The sequence below is a fragment of the Asparagus officinalis genome, chromosome 8, assembly GCF_001876935.1.
Source record: "Asparagus officinalis chromosome 8, Aspof.V1, whole genome shotgun sequence".
In the NCBI taxonomy this organism is placed as follows: domain Eukaryota; kingdom Viridiplantae; phylum Streptophyta; class Magnoliopsida; order Asparagales; family Asparagaceae; genus Asparagus; species Asparagus officinalis.
In genome coordinates, this window is record NC_033801.1 from 80373981 (window position 1) to 80392983 (window position 19003).

The window sequence follows — 19003 nt, forward strand, 5'->3', positions numbered from 1 at the left end:
TTTACAAGCTCACAGAATCATCCGAAATTAGAACATGGATACTGACTTGAGTTTCAAAACCATATATATACATGACTATAAGCAAGAATTAAGTGATATCGAGTCACATACACAACCAAACATCCCAAGGGTTTGATGTAGACAAAAAAGTCAAAACTAAGTTTCATTCAAGCTTCAGGTCATCAATTTCAAGGTTAACAAAGTTCAGAGCTCGACAAAATAAAGTAAGGGGTTGCGATCATGCACAAAGTCAAAGTCAAGAATCAAAGCCTCGATATTTTCCCTAAATAGAGAATTCGATTTAGTTCTCATACACAACCAAGTTTAGTGAACTCCCACAAAAGTCAAGCAAGGTCTCGGCTCCACTCAAATACAAGTTAAGGAATTCAGTCATATACGAGTTTGGTTCTCAGTTAATACACAAGTTTGAAGTCATCAACATCAATCAACCAAGAGTTAAAGAAAAATTCGGCAATGTACAAGTTCGAGATTCAAGTCATCAATCATCAACCAAAAGTTCAAAATTCGGCCATACATATCATAAGAACTACAGAATCGAATTATCCACCATCAACCCCCAAACCCAAATTCCGATTTTCCTAAAGATTGAAGAGCTTGGGCTTCATTCATCAAGTTATGCATACAACTAGAGCCAAGAAATTCGGCCATCACTTGAAACCCAATGATAATTTTAGTTTTTTCCCAAAACTCAAGAACTAGGGTTTCAACCATCAAGCTAAAACGCAAAAAAATTCAACAAAAATTGAAGAGAGGAGGTCGAGTCTTACTTAGAACCCTTGAAGAACAGAGCTTGACCAAGAAGACCCACGACAATGTCCGAGCCCAAATCAAGACCCGTCGAAACCCTAGCTCTTGGAATTCGGTCTAAGATGAGGAGGGGAAAAACTCTTAAGGGGTGGAGAGCTCTTAAAGGGGAAGAACTCTTAAATGAGTAGAGCTCTTGAAGGGGAAGAAGTCTAGAGGAGAGCCAAGCTTGAGAAGGGGATTCAGCTGGAAGTCGGGTGGAAGTAGAAAACCGAAGAAAAAAAGATAGAAGAAGAAAGAAGCTGGGATTTTAATCCCCTCAAACAAAACCCGACCCGCGTTCTAGCGGGTCAGATTGGCACCTGACCCGTGTTTGCGTGGGTCGGGTACGATACGGCGGTAGTTTTCATCGTCTTCTCGCCCACTTTCGCCCACTACCGAGATATTCGGTACCCAATTTCATATTTCTGGGTAGCTTCACGACATTTTCGCCCACTTTTGAGATACTCGGGACCCATGTATGCTCCAATAGGTGTACGAGTCTAAACTGTTTCACACTCTCAACAGGAAGATCCTGGAGAATATTACATGTAATAATTCATAAGGATAACCCGGTAACCTCCGACGGATACACGAGGGTAAACTGATTCCCGAAACTCCCAGGAGTATACGGGTATAAACTAGTCCTCGTCAGGTTAACGTCGGTCAACACGTTGCAATGAGAGTCAACGCTGATCAACACGTGGCGACGCAGATAATTAGTTCAAAGTTAACTCAATGACACGAGCCAAAATCAACTCACCAATTTTGATTCGTGGCTTCAACAATGGTCAGACGATAAATGCAGCACCGGAAAAATTTTAGCTATTCGACAAAATACAGAATAGACTGAAATATGGAGAAGTCAATAACTAAAACCAGCTGTAGGTCCTTTAATATCGATTGAAGGTGGGGGTCTATCATATCCAAAGCATTTCAGACTACTCTATAAAAGAATGAGGCTAAAACACTTTGGAGGGGGTATATGTAGGCGTTTAAAATTGCCTATGAGAGCCCAGACAAAAGTCAAAGCAAAGAGTGGACGAGTCAAGAAGTTTTACCTAATTAGCTCGCGCGCGTCAGTCAACATGCACACGTCAATAACCTCGTGTGCATCGGTCAACACGCGCGCGTCAATCAGATCACGCGTGTCGGTTAACACGCGCGCGTCAATTAGCCAGCACACGTCGGTTAACACGCGCACATCAATCAGCTCGCGCGTGTCAGTCAACACGCACGCGTAAATCAGCCCGCGCGCATCGATCAACACCCGCACATCAATCAACTCGTGTGCGTCGGTCAACACGCGCACGTTAGTCAGCTCGTGCACATCAATCATCCCGCACGCGTCGGCCAACGTGCAGCATGCGCGCGTCAATCAGCCCGCGCGCGTTAGTCAACACGCGCATCAATCAGCCCGCGCGTCGGTCAACACGCGTGTGTTAGTCAGCTCGTGCACGTCGGTCAACACGCGCACGTTAGTCAACACACACACGTTAATCAGTTCGCGCACGTCGGTCAACACGCCGTTGACCCTACGCTACAGTCGTGCTCATTCTCTGCTCACTGACAACTCGTTCGATAGCCCTTACACCGCCATCAACCTCCACGCAGCCGCTTGTCACCGTCGTCTCACCCGTAGCCTTACGCGTCAGCGTCGACTTGTTCAACAACACCCGAGACAAGATCCCTATCCCCGATTGTTTACTTATTATAAACTTTAGATTTATCGTATGTTTATTAGCAACAAGGTCCTACTTCGCTTAACTTGTTAATTCAATTTTAGATCTGTGAATTTAATTATATGTATTGATAGACTGTATTATGATTATGTAGTATGTTGTAATTTATCTGCATGGGTTTGTTGATGATTAATATTAAATAATGATGTTATGATAAGTAATTTAAAGGAATAATTATTTGGGTTTGTTGATGATTAATATTAAATAATGATGTTATGATAAGTAATTTAAAGGAATAATTATTTTGTGCAAAAGTGGTTATTTTGAGATGGAATAATTATTTTGTGCAAAAGTGGTTATTTTGAGATGTTTTTAGAATTATTATGATGAGAAAATGTTTCATTTGGAAAATGAGTTGGTTTTGAATAAATATTAAAATAGATAATTTAAAATAATTTATTTTGGAAAATGGGTTATTTGAATTGTTAAACTATTTTGAGAAAAGATTATTTTAGAATAGTTATTATGAATTAAAAGAATTTATTTCGGTAGCGGAATCATTTTTGGATAATTATATTAATTAAAAAGAATTTATTTGAGAATGGAATCATTTGAGGAAAATTATGATAATTTTAAAAGTAGTATCTCTTTTATAATTAATATTGTTAATTATCTTAGTTAGATGTTTATTGTGATTAATATCATTATTGTGGTTAATTTGCATATTTGAATATCTGCTTGGATTGTTTGATGACTGATATGAGACCAGAGGATGTGAGATAGAGTTCATGACTTAGTCGTTTTATGTATTATGAACGAGTCTTAGGACATGCTTGTGTGTTGTTGACTTAGAAAAGAAAGATGAGTTGGGGTGGGAAAGTTCATGTTCTTGTAATCGGTTAAGACTGCTTATATAACTTCTAGGCTCGCACCAGTGGATCGGTATCGCCACTAGGGTTGGTTTGTTGAGTCATAGTGGATCGGTGTCGCCACTGGGGCTGGTTGGTTGGGTCAAAGTAGATTGGTGTCGCTACTTTAGTTCATGAATTTATTTGATTGGATGCACGTAGGGGATATGTGAACAGTTAAATATCCGATGATATGAGCGTTGACTCTTTGAGATGTGAACCAGTAATCTATTTTAGAATGGCTAGTTACATGACTTCGATTCTTGGCTAGTGTGATTCTTCTGATATGTAGACTAGCTGTATTTCTTTTCATACATAGATCGGGGTTAATATTTAATTATCTATAATTTGAGACATATGGTATATACATGAGGGTTTCCTTATTTGGATTATTTTGTTCGACGTGCTACGTCTCTTGTTGTAAATTTTTAAGTATTAATCTCATCTAGTTGTATGACCTTCTGACTTGGATGATTATTCTGATGGCTGGCTACATGATCTTGTTACTTGGTTAATTTCTTGGATTATGACTATTATATAACATTGGTGGATTTCATCTAGTTTTTAATATCTACCTGCATGCTTCTATTTATTATTATTGTTTTTACCTTGGTCATTTGATCGTTCCTATGTCTCCCTTGTGGGATCTTGTCGTGTGCCATGCACGCTGACGTACACCTGTTTTTCTGGTATACGTTAAACTTAGAGGAAAAACAGATTTAGCTGGGCCAGAGGATTCTCAGCAGGAGTACCTTGTAGACGGAGCAGAAGGAGTCGAAGCCTATTCTTTTCATTTATTAGTTGTTGGTTCTAGTTTACCTTTGTAGTTCTTTCCATTCCTATTTGATCGATGTATTTTATATTTCTTTAGTTTCCAGTTGTTTAATATTGTATAAGGGCATGCTGCCCCGAATAATATGTCTCAGATGTTATCCCATTTATAATAATATATTTTATTCTGAGTTTGTCTATTATTTTCTTGCTATTGTGATCGGGGACCTGTGACTCCGCTTTATGTATTTGATGCTTAACGTATTGGATTGAGAAGAAAAGAGAAAAAATGGTTATGTATATTTTTTTTCTCAATCTAATACGTCACGGGCTTGTTCACGTTTCGATTCCCCGGTATTTTGGGAAGCAGGACGTGATAGACTACCTGGCTACGTGTGTTAGACGTAGACTTATCTCTAATAAGCGATCGAGATAAAGTCCCCTATGCATGATAGGCATAGATTTTGGTGCTATGATATTGAATACATAGACTTTTTCATTCTTACGAGAATAGAATACCCGACTACGTGTGTTAGATGAAGACTTATCTCTAATAAGGAATCGAGATAAAGTCTCATATGCATGATAGGCATAGATTTAGGTGCTACGATATTGAATACGTAGACTTCGTCATTCTTACGGTAATAGACTACCCGGCTACGTGTGTTAGACAAAGACTTATCTCTAATAAGAGATCAAGATAAAGTTTCCTATGCATGAAGGCATATATTTAGATGTCATTAAGTCAGTAATGACAACTGGCTATATATGTAGACTTTTGGAGTGTTGTGTCTTCTCTTAGGGCAAAGACAAACAATGTTGTGTCTCTACTTAGGGCAGAGACGAAATGTGACGTCCCTGGTTTTACACATAGGTGCAGTCTAAGGTGAACCCAGAGATGTCAAACTTTCCATGCACCTACACTGTGCATAAACATGTTTCACCAATCAAAGTAATATCCTATAGTGGAATCAAATAAAAGTGCAAGTACAAAACAGACAAAATGGGAAATAGAAATAACAAACATGATATAGAAAGAGGTATTTCATAAATGAAAATCATGTCTCAACTGAACCACATCTAATATCTGAAATAATAAAAATGTCTCAACATAAATCAACTGAAAATCGTACTAAGGCACACTGCCTTTATATTATGAATATAAAACTCTAATGTTTGAATAAAATCATAAAAACCTACTATGGAGTCCCTACTAATACTCATGTGACGGCAACTATGTAAGAACTCCGTCATCCTGCGGCTCTCCGTACCTCTGTACCGCCTAAAAGGAAAGAAAATAACAAAAAGGAAAACAAAAAGAGCGTTAGAGTGCTACAGCAAGATTACCTCCGTCCGCCCCTAAGGGAATGGCTACTAGATGGAGTGGAGGCTCTATCTATTAAGCATATTCTACCTATATTATTTTCGTTGTATCTAAGTAGAATTAACATTATGAAACCTAAAATACGAGACATAGTACATTGAGCATAATAATCCAAATAAGGAAACCCTCATGTATATACCATATGTCTCAAAATATAGATATCTAAATATTAATACTGAACTAAGAGTAAACAACCTATATGAAATCAACAATCAGAAACCCACAACATGAGACTTGTACGTCGAGCGAAATAATCCAGACAAGGAAACCCTCATGTATATACCATATGTCTCAAATTGTGAATCGCTAACCATTTATCCCAACTAAGACGTAAAGAAAGCAATAAAGGAAATAAAGACATCATTACATCGTATTTATATTATCCTCCACTATCACTGTGAAGATAGAATAAATACTTTCAAGAGAAAAGTATCCCAGTCATATATCTCAATGATGAATCATATCTACAATTGGCATTCACCAAAGACTTAGGCTATCAATTAGCTATCTCACTGCAACTTTTTGCAAAATTCTAATACTTCACATTATCATGTGCAACGGACTATCCTAGAGGTATCTTAATAGTGTACCTTTGCAAAATTCTAATACTTCACATTATCATGTGCAACGGACTATCCTAGAGGTATCTTAATAGTGTACATGGCTCATTAGTCTCATCGCGATCTCAGTATGTGCAACGGACTATCCTAGAGGTATCTTAATAGTGTACATGGCTCATTAGTCTCATCGCGATCTCAGTGCGTAACATAAGTGTGGGATGGCCTACCATATAGGTATCCAAAAGATGGCTTACAAACCTCATCGCACCCTCATGCGGACGAACTACTAGACAAAGCATCCAAACCCTACTCAATGTCCTGTACAAATGAAATATCGATGCACTACCCTACGTAGTACTAAACTAAGCTCATCAACGATATCCATCTCTGCATAAACTATGTATATATGGTATATCGACGCACTCTCCAAAATAGTACTGAGCTATGCTTATCAACGATATACAACATGTGTATAAACAATCCCTAACTCAATTATAATCAGCTCAACGCTTGCCACTCATGTATGTGCAACGACACTATACGTGTGTATATGTGACTGTAAGTATATGGAAGCACGTCTCAATCCCCGCGAACATAGTCAAACAATGCAAAACGACACTCATGAAACAAGTCAGGAACAAACCGGTCGACCACACGCAAGGCATCGGTCGACCGGACTGCATGCATACACCAAATGCAAAAACAGGGACTCTCCGGTTGACGGCACCTATGGATCCGGTCGACCGGCCAATAGGAAAACCTGACTCTTAGATTTTTAGGTTTTTGCTATTTTACACTTTTGTAATATACTAGAAAACTTAATATTTGCAACAAAAAGTATATAACAAGATTAAAACATGCATATCAGATTAACAATGATTATTTCACAATAATTAAACTCTTACAAATAATTAAATTAGGGTTAACATCCTAATTATTCAAATTCTCGAATTTAATCATGAACTTTTTGCATGATCATCACTAACATGATATGTAAATTAACTTAAAAAGTTATAGACTTGCTTAAATATGTTCATGTCATTATGATCCCGCGAACCTAGGGGTTAAGCACAATTAATTTACATGATAAACTTGATTAATTGTTAAATCTATGTTTTTAGCATGAGTTAAATGAGATTAACCAATTAAAATGAAATTATAAGATACCCTAAAGATTATGATCATGAACTATCATAAATAACATGTATTAAACATGAAATTAGTATGAGATTAAGATCTAACATCAAAAATCATATTTTTAGCACCTCAGGTTAAGATCTAACATGTAAACAACAATTAAAACATCTAAAATTCATTTTCTACCTAGGGAGATGGGAATGGATACAGATAATCTTGTCTTAATCACGAGTGCAAGCCTTTGAAATGAACAACAAGCAATTCAAAAGTGCAAACAACCTGTTCTCCCTTGCCACGTGTCGATTATCTCGCCCTCGTGTCTGTATTTTGCTTCACAAAGCTCACAAAACTCACAAGAAAATGTTCTAGGATTTTTGAGGGGAGAGAGAGGATGCTTAGGTTCAGAGATATCATAGAAGAAAAGAATTTTCATGAAAAAATATAGGTATTTATAGAGGCAAACCCAAAACAAACACGTTTGACCCTAACCAGGAAACTTAGTCTGACTGGGAAAATCACCTTCGGTATTTTGCTGCAACTTTCTCATCTCAACTCGGAATGAGGTAATTTAAGATTTGTTAGAAATTTTTTGAAGATACCTACAACCTTTGTCTTTTGAGTTTTTGTAGATTTGAACTACATCATTGTGTAAAATACGTATACTCGTAATTGATTATTTTTCCATATTTCAGGCTCGTGTATATTACATATATAGTGCATGATTTCACTCCTATATTCACATATATACATTGAATTGATCTCAAATTAATTTAATTTCTAGCATACTCAAACATCAATAAATATTATTTATCACCATATAATAGATTTATTATTATTTATCACCATATTTTCAAATTCACGGGGTTTTACATTCTTCCCCCTTAAAAGAATATCATCCCTGAAATTCTGTAATCGTATCTTAGAGATTAAGAGTACTAGAAACGTATGTTGAGGGGATAATCCAGACAAAAAAACCCTCACATACACATCTCATACCATTAATCTCTAGATTTGAAACATAGAAATATCAATACTTAACAATCTAGAATAAAAATATTCTCACTTAACCCCTAACTAAGTAGAACTAGTACGTCGGTCGAAAATCCAAACAAGGTACCATGTGTTTTGAATAATTAGGAGCTAAGTGTTAATACCCCTATTCTAGCGTTAAATATAAATATGACCATTTAGATAATCATGAACACCAATCAAAATCAATAAATTTACCTGTTCAGACAGGTGCGGATAGTCGTGACATATAACATCTTTACGTTCCCCCAGAATCCTCCTCGATAACTATACTTAATAGTCTAGAATGCAAATACTCTAATTTAACCCCTAACTAAACGGAATAAGTATGTCGGGTGAAAAATCCAAACAAAGAACCCCTATATATATACCATGTGTTCCGAATGATTAGGAGCTAAGTGCTAATACCACCATTCTGGCGTTAAGTATAAATATGAGCATATTGATAATTATAAACACATGCAGATCATGACCAAACAATTTACTTGCTCAAATAAGTACGGGTCAGCGTGACGCCTATCCTCATCGCACCGTCGAGAAACCTTCCCAGTTCCTCTCCGGTTCCATTGATCTTTAACTAAAGGTATCATTTTATTCTAAGTCTTTTGTCCTCCTTGACAAGAATACATACAAGAATCTCAATTGTAGTCAAATCAGCATGAAGTTCAATCTCTGTTGCGTCCAACACTCATTGTTGCTCGTCGTCACGTAAATGTTTCTTAAACATCGAAACATGGAAAACATCATGTATACTCAACATCGATGCTGGAAGATCTAGCCGATATGATACTGCTCCTATGCACTCAACTATCTTGAACGGACCAATATACCTCGGGGCAAGCTTTCTCCGTTTACCAAATTGCTGAACTCCCTACATTGGTGATACTTTCAACAAGACATAATCCCTAACCTGGGACTCTTATAGTCATCACCTCTGATCTGCATAACTCTTCTGACGACTCTGTGCTACAAGAATGTGCTCCCGATTATTGCTACCTTATCTGTGGTCTATCTTACGAGCTTTTGTCCAAGCCATACGTTGTCCTCTGGTTTTTCCCCACAAATAGGTGATCTGCAATGCCTCCCGTATAATGCCTCATACGGTGCCATCCCGATAGTCACTTGATAACTATTATTATAAGCAAACTTAATTAATATCTATAATACATGCCCGTAATATATCCTCTAATACCTGGTTCACTCTCTCTATTTGTCCATCTGTTTGCTGGTGGAAAACACTAGAATACGGCAACTGGCTAGTGAAAGAATTCTGGGAGCTCCTCCAGAAATGTGAAGTGAAAACTAAGCCTCGGTCTGATACAATCATCTCTGGAATTTTTTGCATTCTCACGATCTCATGAATGAATATTCTCACATAAGTCTCAGCCGTGTAAGTCGTCTTCACTAGTATGAAATGTGCTGACTTCGTCAACTGATCAACTATCACCCAAACGGAATTGTTCCCCTTCTTTGACCTCAGCGATCCTACAATGAAGTCCATAGAAATATCTACCAACTTCCACTCTGAAATGGGTAAATGCTGTAGGGTTATTGCTGGTCTCTGATGTTCAGTCTTCACTTGCTGGCAGGTAAAAAACACTTAGTCACATACTCTTTAATCTTGCTATGCATGTCTCTCTATCAAAATTGTCTCTTCAGATCATTGCACATTTTAATCATGCATGGATGCACTGTGTACCTGATGTGATGCGCCTCGTCGAATAACTCTTTCTTTAGCTGTGGATTACTTGGCATCACTAATCGGCCCTTCATTCGAAGTCCTCCATCTGCTTCAATGTTCCAATCAGCTTTTGGCTCCTTCGAAACCTCCTCCTTTTGTATTTGAATCCAAGAGTCTTCTAGCTAAGCTCTAACCACTCTATCACTCCAAGATAGCTATACAAACAAGCTCCTAAAAATGCGCTACTCCTGCCGATCTCTAGTCTAAAATCAAACTAACTAAGGGTGTGCAGACCTTGATATAACGAGCACCTCAAAGCTGAAATCCTATGGCGACGCTTCCTGCTCAACGTGTCCGCTACAACGTTCGCTTTTCCAAGATGGTACTGAATTGCGAACTCATAATCCTTAATGAACTCAACCCATCTCCACTGTCTCTGGTTGAGTTCCTTCTAGGAGGAGAGGTACTTTAAACTCTAATGATCCATGAATAGTTTGAATTGCACTCCACACAGATAATGTCTCCATGTCTTCAGTGCAAAGACCAATGCTACTAGCTCCAAGTCATGAGTGTGATAATTCTGCTCATGCGTCCTCAACTGCCATGAAATATATGCCACTACTCTCTAGGTCTGCATCAAAGCACCTCCTAGACCCGCTAATGATGCATCCGTGGAGACAAAAAAGGTCTTATCACTACATCGGGATAATCAACAATGACGCTATCGTTAACTTAGCGTTCAAAGTCTCAAAAGTCTCCTGGCACTCCGTGCCCCAAACAAACTATACACCCTTCTTTGTAAGGCGTGTAAGTAACATTGAAATCTTTGAGAAGACCTGAATGAACTTCCTATATTAGCCGACCAATTCTAAGAAACTACGAATCTCCGTAACGGTCTTTGGCGGTTTCCAATCAAAAACTACTTCTACCTTAGCAGGATTTGCTGCTATGCCCTCTCTATTGATGATGTGGTCGAAAAATCTAACCTCGAATAGCCAAAATTCACACTTGCTAAACTTAATGTACAGCTGATGTTCCCGCAATATCTGCAATGCTATTCGAAGATACTGCTCGTGCTCTGCCTCTAATCTTGAATAGATTAGGATTTCATCAATAAATACAATCAAAAATTAGTCTAAGTATGGATGAAAGACCTGATTCATTAAATCCATGAATACCACAGGTGTATTGGTCAGCCCAAATGGTATGAAAAGAAACTCGAAGGACTCATATCGAGTAAAAAAGGCAGTTTTAGGAATATCCATCTCCCGAACTCATAACTGATGATAGCCAGAACAAAGATCAATCTTTGAGAAATGATGTACTCCCTGCAGCTGGTTGAACAAGTCATATTATCAGTAGAGGATACCTATTCCGGATAGTGACCTTATTCAACTCACGATAATCTATACAAACACGCATGCTGCCGTCCTTCTTCTTCATGAAAAGGACCGGCGCTCCCCACGAAGAATGATTCTGGAGAATAATACCCTGAGATAACAACTCATCCAGCTGGGTCTGTAGCTCCCTCATCTCAGCAGGTACTATATGATATGGTGCTCTAGATATCGATGATATGCCCGATAGCAACTCGATGCAGAACTCAACCTCTCTCACAGGAGGTAACCCAGGTATGTCCTAAAATACATCCTGATAATCTGAGACAACTCTAGTCTCGTATAAATTAGTACTCTGATCCCTCAGCGTCATTTCCTCGATGTACGCCAGAAATGACTCCACAAACTGGTTGCATTGTGAGGTTGCTATGATCAACTCAGACCCATCGGATGCCCCTAAGCTGACTGTTTTAGCAAAACAGTCAATAATAACATGGTAGGATGATAGCCAATCCATACCGAGAATGACGTCAAAATATGACATCCGCAAAACAATCAGATCAATGATAAAATCAGACTCATCTAGACTAATAACATATCTCCTACAGATACTCTCTAATAGGAATACCTCCTTAAAGGAGTAGAGACGGATAACAGTACATCTAAGGGATTTGCGACCAACTGGAGGCTATTCTTAAAGGAATAAGAGATAAAAGAATGTGAAGCTCTTGAATCGAACAAGATCCGAGCTTGAAACGAGTTCACTAATAAAATACCTTCCACTATGACTCCACTCACACCATGGTCGCGTAGTACGACTACATAAACTTTGTCGATGGCTAGCAACTACTAAACTACTGGTGGTGGAACATATAGGACTATCTGTCCCTAAGGAATCTCCTAGATGGCATGAATCTAGCTTGCTGGCCCCTTAATCCTCAGAATAGCAGGTGGTGCCTCTATCCTCTGCTACTGCTGATCGTAACCACGGCCCTGAGACTGCTGACCCTGACCATAGTTCTGCTGCTGAACGGGTCCTCATCCCTACTGCTGACTCTAGCCTCTGCCCTGCTGGACTCCTACTGGTGCACTGTGACAATCCCTGGCCTTATGGCCGATTTTGTTGTAGTTAAAACATGCACCCTGAATCCTGCGCTACTGCTACTTTGCTCTCGGGTCATGTTGTGCCCTCTTCTTGAATTGAACCTGTTGTTGGTCCTGAGAGTCCTTACCCCACTGCTAGGGTCCTCTAGGTCCTGCAAAAGCCACTGTCACTATGCTGGTCATGATTCCATAATTAACTACAGGCATATCTCCCTGTTTTAATCAGACTAGCTCTAACTATTTGTCAAAGAAGCAAACAAAATTCTGCCAAATAAGTGGTATTCACTGCTCCGGTGAAAATCTAAAGTCGGTACCGTCCTCAGGTGCTATCCTCCAGTGATATCCTCTATGCTGAATACATCTTACTTCTGCTTTAGTACTGAGTCGATGTTAAAAAATTTTCACATATTTTCTCTATTGATAGGCTGCACATGAATCCGATGTGCCCTGAAACTATGATGCTCTGAGTGTCTGATGTCTTTCTTATTCTCATAGAGCCAAGCCTTCTACTCTACGGCTCAATCAGTAGCTAGTTGTGGTGATGGTGAAATCATCGGTATTATCTCTCTAATAAGTATGATTGGTTTAACTGGTGGTGGAACGTCAGAAAGTGATATCTGGCTCGTTACTCGCTCCTCGAGTGTTGCTAGTCTTTGCTTCTGCAATCGACGTTACCAAGTCGATCAGGTACTGTGGAGCCTGCTGCATCTTGGGCTCTGCTTGCCTACCACTCCGGGTATGAGTTCTACCTCGCCCTGATATTTATAATATCAAGAGGAGAGCTTATAAGACACAGTAAGTGAGGTCGCAAATATATACATATAACATAACGTATCATGATAAGTATTCACACAAATACTTTTCAATCAAAGTAAGATAGTTGTCATAAAAAATTTGTAATTTTTGAGGTATACGTATTACATTCTCACTCATTCTAGGAATTCCTAGCAGACTCTATACATGAATCCCAGGAAACTCTATCCTAGTTCCACGACTCGACATAGGATGATCCTAAGGATGCTGGAACTAGAGCTCTGCTACTAATTATGATGCCCCAGTTTTCACACATGGCTACAGTCTAAGGAGAATCCAGAGATGTCAAACCTACCATACACCTATACTGTGCATAAACACATTTCCCAAATCACAGTAATATCCTCTAATGGAATCAAATAAAAGTGGAGGTACAAAACATGCAAAATAGGAAATAGAAATAACATGCATGATATAGAAAAGGGTATTTCATAAATGAAAATCATGTCTCAACTGAACCACATCTAATATCTAAAATAATAAAAATGTCTCAACATTAATCAACTTGAAATCGTACTAAGGTACACTGCCTTTACAATATGAATATAAAACTCTAATGTCTAAATAAAATTATGAAAACCTATTGTGGAGCCCATACTAATACTCATATGACGACGACTATGCAAGAACTCTGTCATTCTATGACTTTCCTTACCTCTGCACCACCTGAAAGGAAAGAAAATAACAAAAAGAATAATAACAGGAGCGTCAGAGCGCTACAGCAAGATTACCTCCATCCGCCCTCAAGGGAAGGGCTACTATAGATGGATTGGAGGCTCTATCTATTAAGCATAGTCTACCTAGATCATTTTCCCTGTATCTAAGGAATTAACATTTAGAAACCTACAATAAGAGACATAATACGTCGAGCGAAATAATCCAAATAAGGAAACCCTCATGTATATACAATATGTCTTAAATTGTAGGTATCTAAACATTAATATCAAACTAAAAGTAAATAACCTATATGAAATCAACAATTAGAAACCCACAACATGAGAATGGTATGTCGAGCGAAATAATCCAAATAAGAAAACATTATGTATATACCATATGTCTCAATTGTGAATCGCTAACCATTGATCCAACTAAGATATAAAGAAAGCGATAAAGGAAATAAAAACATCATTATATCGTATTTATATTATCCTCAACTATCACTGTGGAGATAGAATAAATACTTTCAAGAGCAAAGTATCCCGGTCATATATCTTAATGAAAAATAATATCTACAACTGGCATTCACCAAAGACTTAGGCTATCAAGTAGCTATTTCACTGTAACTCTTCACAAAATTCTAATGCTTCACATTATCATGTGCAACGGACTACCCTGGAGGTATCCTAAATAGTGTACATAGCTCATTAGTCTTACCACGATCTCAGTATGTAACATAAGTGTGGGACGGCCTACCAATAGGTATCCAAAAAGACGCCTCACAAGCCACATCGCACCCTCCTACGGACGGACTGCTAGACAAAGCATCCAAACCCGACTCAATGGCCTGTACAAATAGAATATCAACGTACTACCCCACGTAATACTAAACTGAGCTCATCAACGATATCCATCTCTGTATAAACTGTGTATATTTGGTATATCGACATATTATCCCAAATAGTACTGAGCTATACTCATCAACGATATACAACATGTGTATAAACAATCCCTAACTCAATTGTAATCAGCTCAATGCTTGCTAAAATTTCCCTTAGGATAACTATGTGTGTGCAATTACACTATACGTGTGTATTCGTGATTGTACATATAGGGAAGCATGACTCAAACCCCACGAACATAGTCAAACAATGCAAAACGATACTCATGAAACAAGTTAGGAACAAACCGATCGACCGCACACAAGGCATCGGTCGACCGGACTGCATGCATGCACCAAATGTACAAACAGGGACTCTCCGATCGACCGCACCTATGAATCCGGTCGACCGACCAGAGGGAAAACCTGACTCTTAGGTTTTTAGGTTTTTGCTATTTTGCACTTTTACAATATACTAAAAAAACTTAATATTTGCAACAAAAAGTATATAACAGGATTAAAACTTGCATATCTGATTAACAGTGATTATTTCACAATAATTAAACTCTTGTAAATAATTAAATTAAGGTTAACATCCTAATTATTCAAATTCTTGAGTTTAAACATGAACTTTTTGCATGATCATCACTAACATGATATGTAAATTAACTTAAACAGTTATAGACTTGCTTAAATATGTTCATGTCATTAAGATCCCACAAACCTAAGGGTTAAGTACAATTAATTAACATGATAAACTTGATTAATTGCAAAATCTATGTTTTTAGCATTAGTTAAACAAGATTAACCAATTCAAACGAAATTAGAAGATACCCTAAAGATCATGATCATGAACTATCATAAACAACAAGTATTAAACATGAAATTAGCTTGAGATTAAGATCTAACATAAAAAAATCATATTTTTAACACCTTAGGCTATCAATTAGCTATCTCACTGCAACTCTTTGCAAAATTCTAATACTTCACATTATCATGTGCAACGGACTATCCTAGAGGTATCTTAATAGTGTACCTTTGCAAAATTCTAATACTTCACATTATCATGTGCAACGGACTATCCTAGAGGTATCTTAATAGTGTACATGGCTCATTAGTCTCATCGCGATCTCAGTATGTGCAACGGACTATCCTAGAGGTATCTTAATAGTGTACATGGCTCATTAGTCTCATCGCGATCTCAGTACGTAACATAAGTGTGGGATGGCCTACCATATAGGTATCCAAAAGACGGCTCACAAACCTCATCGTACCCTCATGCAGACGAACTACTAGACAAAGCATCCAAACCCTACTCAATGTCCTGTACAAATGAAATATCGATGCACTACCCTACGTAGTACTAAACTAAGCTCATCAACGATATCCATCTCTGCATAAACTATGTATATATGGTATATCGACGTACTATCCAAAATAGTACTGAGCTATGCTTATCAACGATATACAACATGTGTATAAACAATCCCTAACTCAATTGTAATCAGCGCAACGCTTGCCACTCATGTGTGTGCAACGACACTATACGTGTGTATATGTCACTGTAAGTATATGGAAGCACGGCTCAAACCCCGAGAACATAGTCAAACAATGCAAAACAACACTCATGAAACAAGTCAGGAACAAACCGGTCGACCACACGCAAGGCATCGGTCGACCGGACTGCATGCATACACCAAATGCAAAAACAGGGACTCTCCGGTTGACGGCACCTATGGATCTGGTCGACCGGCCAATAGGAAAACCTGACTCTTAGGTTTTTAGGTTTTTGCTATTTTGCACTTTTGTAATATACTAGAAAACTTAATATTTGCAACAAAAAGTATATAACAAGATTAAAACATGCATATCAGATTAACAATGATTATTTCACAATAATTAAACTCTTACAAATAATTAAATTAGGGTTAACATCCTAATTATTCAAATTCTCGAATTTAATCATGAACTTTTTGCATGATCATCACTAACACGATATGTAAATTAACTTAAAAAGTTATATACTTACTTAAATATGTTCATGTCATTATGATCCCGCGAACCTAGGGGTTAAGCATAATTAATTTACATGGTAAACTTGATTAATTGTAAAATCTATGTTTTTAGCATGAGTTAAATGAGATTAACCAATTAAAATGAAATTAGAAGATACCCTAAAGATCATGATCATGAACTATCATAAACATCAAGTATTAAATATGAAATTAGCAGGAGATTAAGATCTAACATCAAAAATCATATTTTTAATACCTCAGGTTAAGATCTAACATGTAAACAACAATTAAAACATCTTAAATTCATTATCTAACTAGGAGAATGAGATTGGATGCAGATAATCTTTCCTTAATCTCGTGTGCAAGCCTCTAAAATGAACATCAAGCAATCCAAAAGTGCAATCAACTCGTTCTCCCTTGTCACACATTGATGATCTTGCCCTCATGTTGGTATTTTGCGTCACAAAGCTCACAAAACTCACAAGAAAATGATCTAGCGTTTTTTAGGGGAAAGGGTGACTACTAGGGTTTAGAGATATTATAAAAGAGAAGAATTTTTGTGAAAAAATATAGGTACTTATTGAGGAAAATCCAAAACAAACCCATTTGACCAGAACCAGGAAACCTAGTCTGACTAGAAAAACCACATTTGGTATTTTAGCTGTAACGTTCTCATCTGACCTCAGAATGAAGTGATTTAAGATTTGTTGGAAAGCTGTTGAAGAGTCCTACACTATTTGTCTTTTTAGTTTTTCCAGATTCGGAATGTATCAGTGTGTAAAATACGTATACTCTTAACTGGTTATTTTTCCAGATTTCTGGCTCGTGTATATTATATATATAGTGCATGATTTCACTCTTATATTCACATATATACATTGAATTAATCTCAAATCAATTTCTAGCATACTCAAACATCAATAAATGTTATTTATCACTATATAACACATTTATTATTATTCATCACCATATTTTTAAATTCACGGGGTTCTACACAAAACCTGTTGTGTCTCCTCTTGGAGCAGAGACAAACCCTGTTGTGTCTCCTTTTGGGGCCAAGATGAACCTGATGTTGAAGGTAAAGAAGGCATTTTTTTATCTTTCTCTTCGACGGGGACTCCTTGTTCACGTGAACTCAGAGTTGAAGGATTCTGAATGCACATGCATCAAAGAATATGGAGGGAAACTCAGAGTGGGATCTCGACTCCGAGAATCATATTTGAGTCATTCCATGTGACATTGACTTAGAAAAGACCTTTAAACTCATGTGAGTAAAAAGGTGGAATTAGGATAACCCTAAACTGTCTAAATGTTTGATTACCCAATTAGGAGTTTGAGACGATCCTAACTATCAAAAGGTTTGATCGCTCAAGTTTGAGTGGACTTCTTGTTTACGGAAGGAATCGAGAGGGGATTTTAGTTTTGGCCTTAATTGTCTGAAGGTTTGACCAAGTGGGAGTTTGGAATGATCCTAATTGTCCGAAGGTTTTATCGTCCAATTTGAATGGTTCTCTTATTCATGGAAGGAACCGAGAGGGAATTTTGGTTTTGGCCCTAACTGTCTGAAGGTTTGACCAAATGGAAGTGAAGGTAGTAGAAACGATGAGCACAATTCTGACTACCATGGTTTCCTTGAAAATAAGGACAAAGTGGGAGTTTTGGTGTTAAATTCTTGACGGTATTTTCTTGCAAAAACTTGACACAAAGTTTTACTAATTGCTGCAGATTAGCAATTAATGCAAAGTAAATTATCAAGTATCATGTCAGGATTTTAACAGTGGAAGTGTTAAATGCCTTGACACAGTGGGAGGATGTATAGGTTTAACCATAAAAATAGGAAAGAAGTTATTTTCTTATCTCTCGCTTTCTTTATGGTTAATGATTTTGATTTGGTGGTGTAGGCTGTCTAAAAATCACAATAGATAGCTTATCCCCATCAAACACCAATGACGGAAGTTACAATTTGACGACTTCCAGAAGGCTACAATTTGAAGACTTTCACGTAGAAGGTTACAATCTGACGACCTTCACAACAACTAATGAAAACTCTAATTCAACAGCTTTCACAATCAACATCGGGAGTTACAATCTGATGACTCTCATATTTCCAAGGAGCCAAGACGAAGGTTACAAGGTGACGATCTTTGCAAAGCTCTAGCAAAAGAGACTACAAATTGACGGTCTCTTCATATTAAAACACAAATATCTCTCAAACCGTAAGGAATTTGGCAAAACTGATGG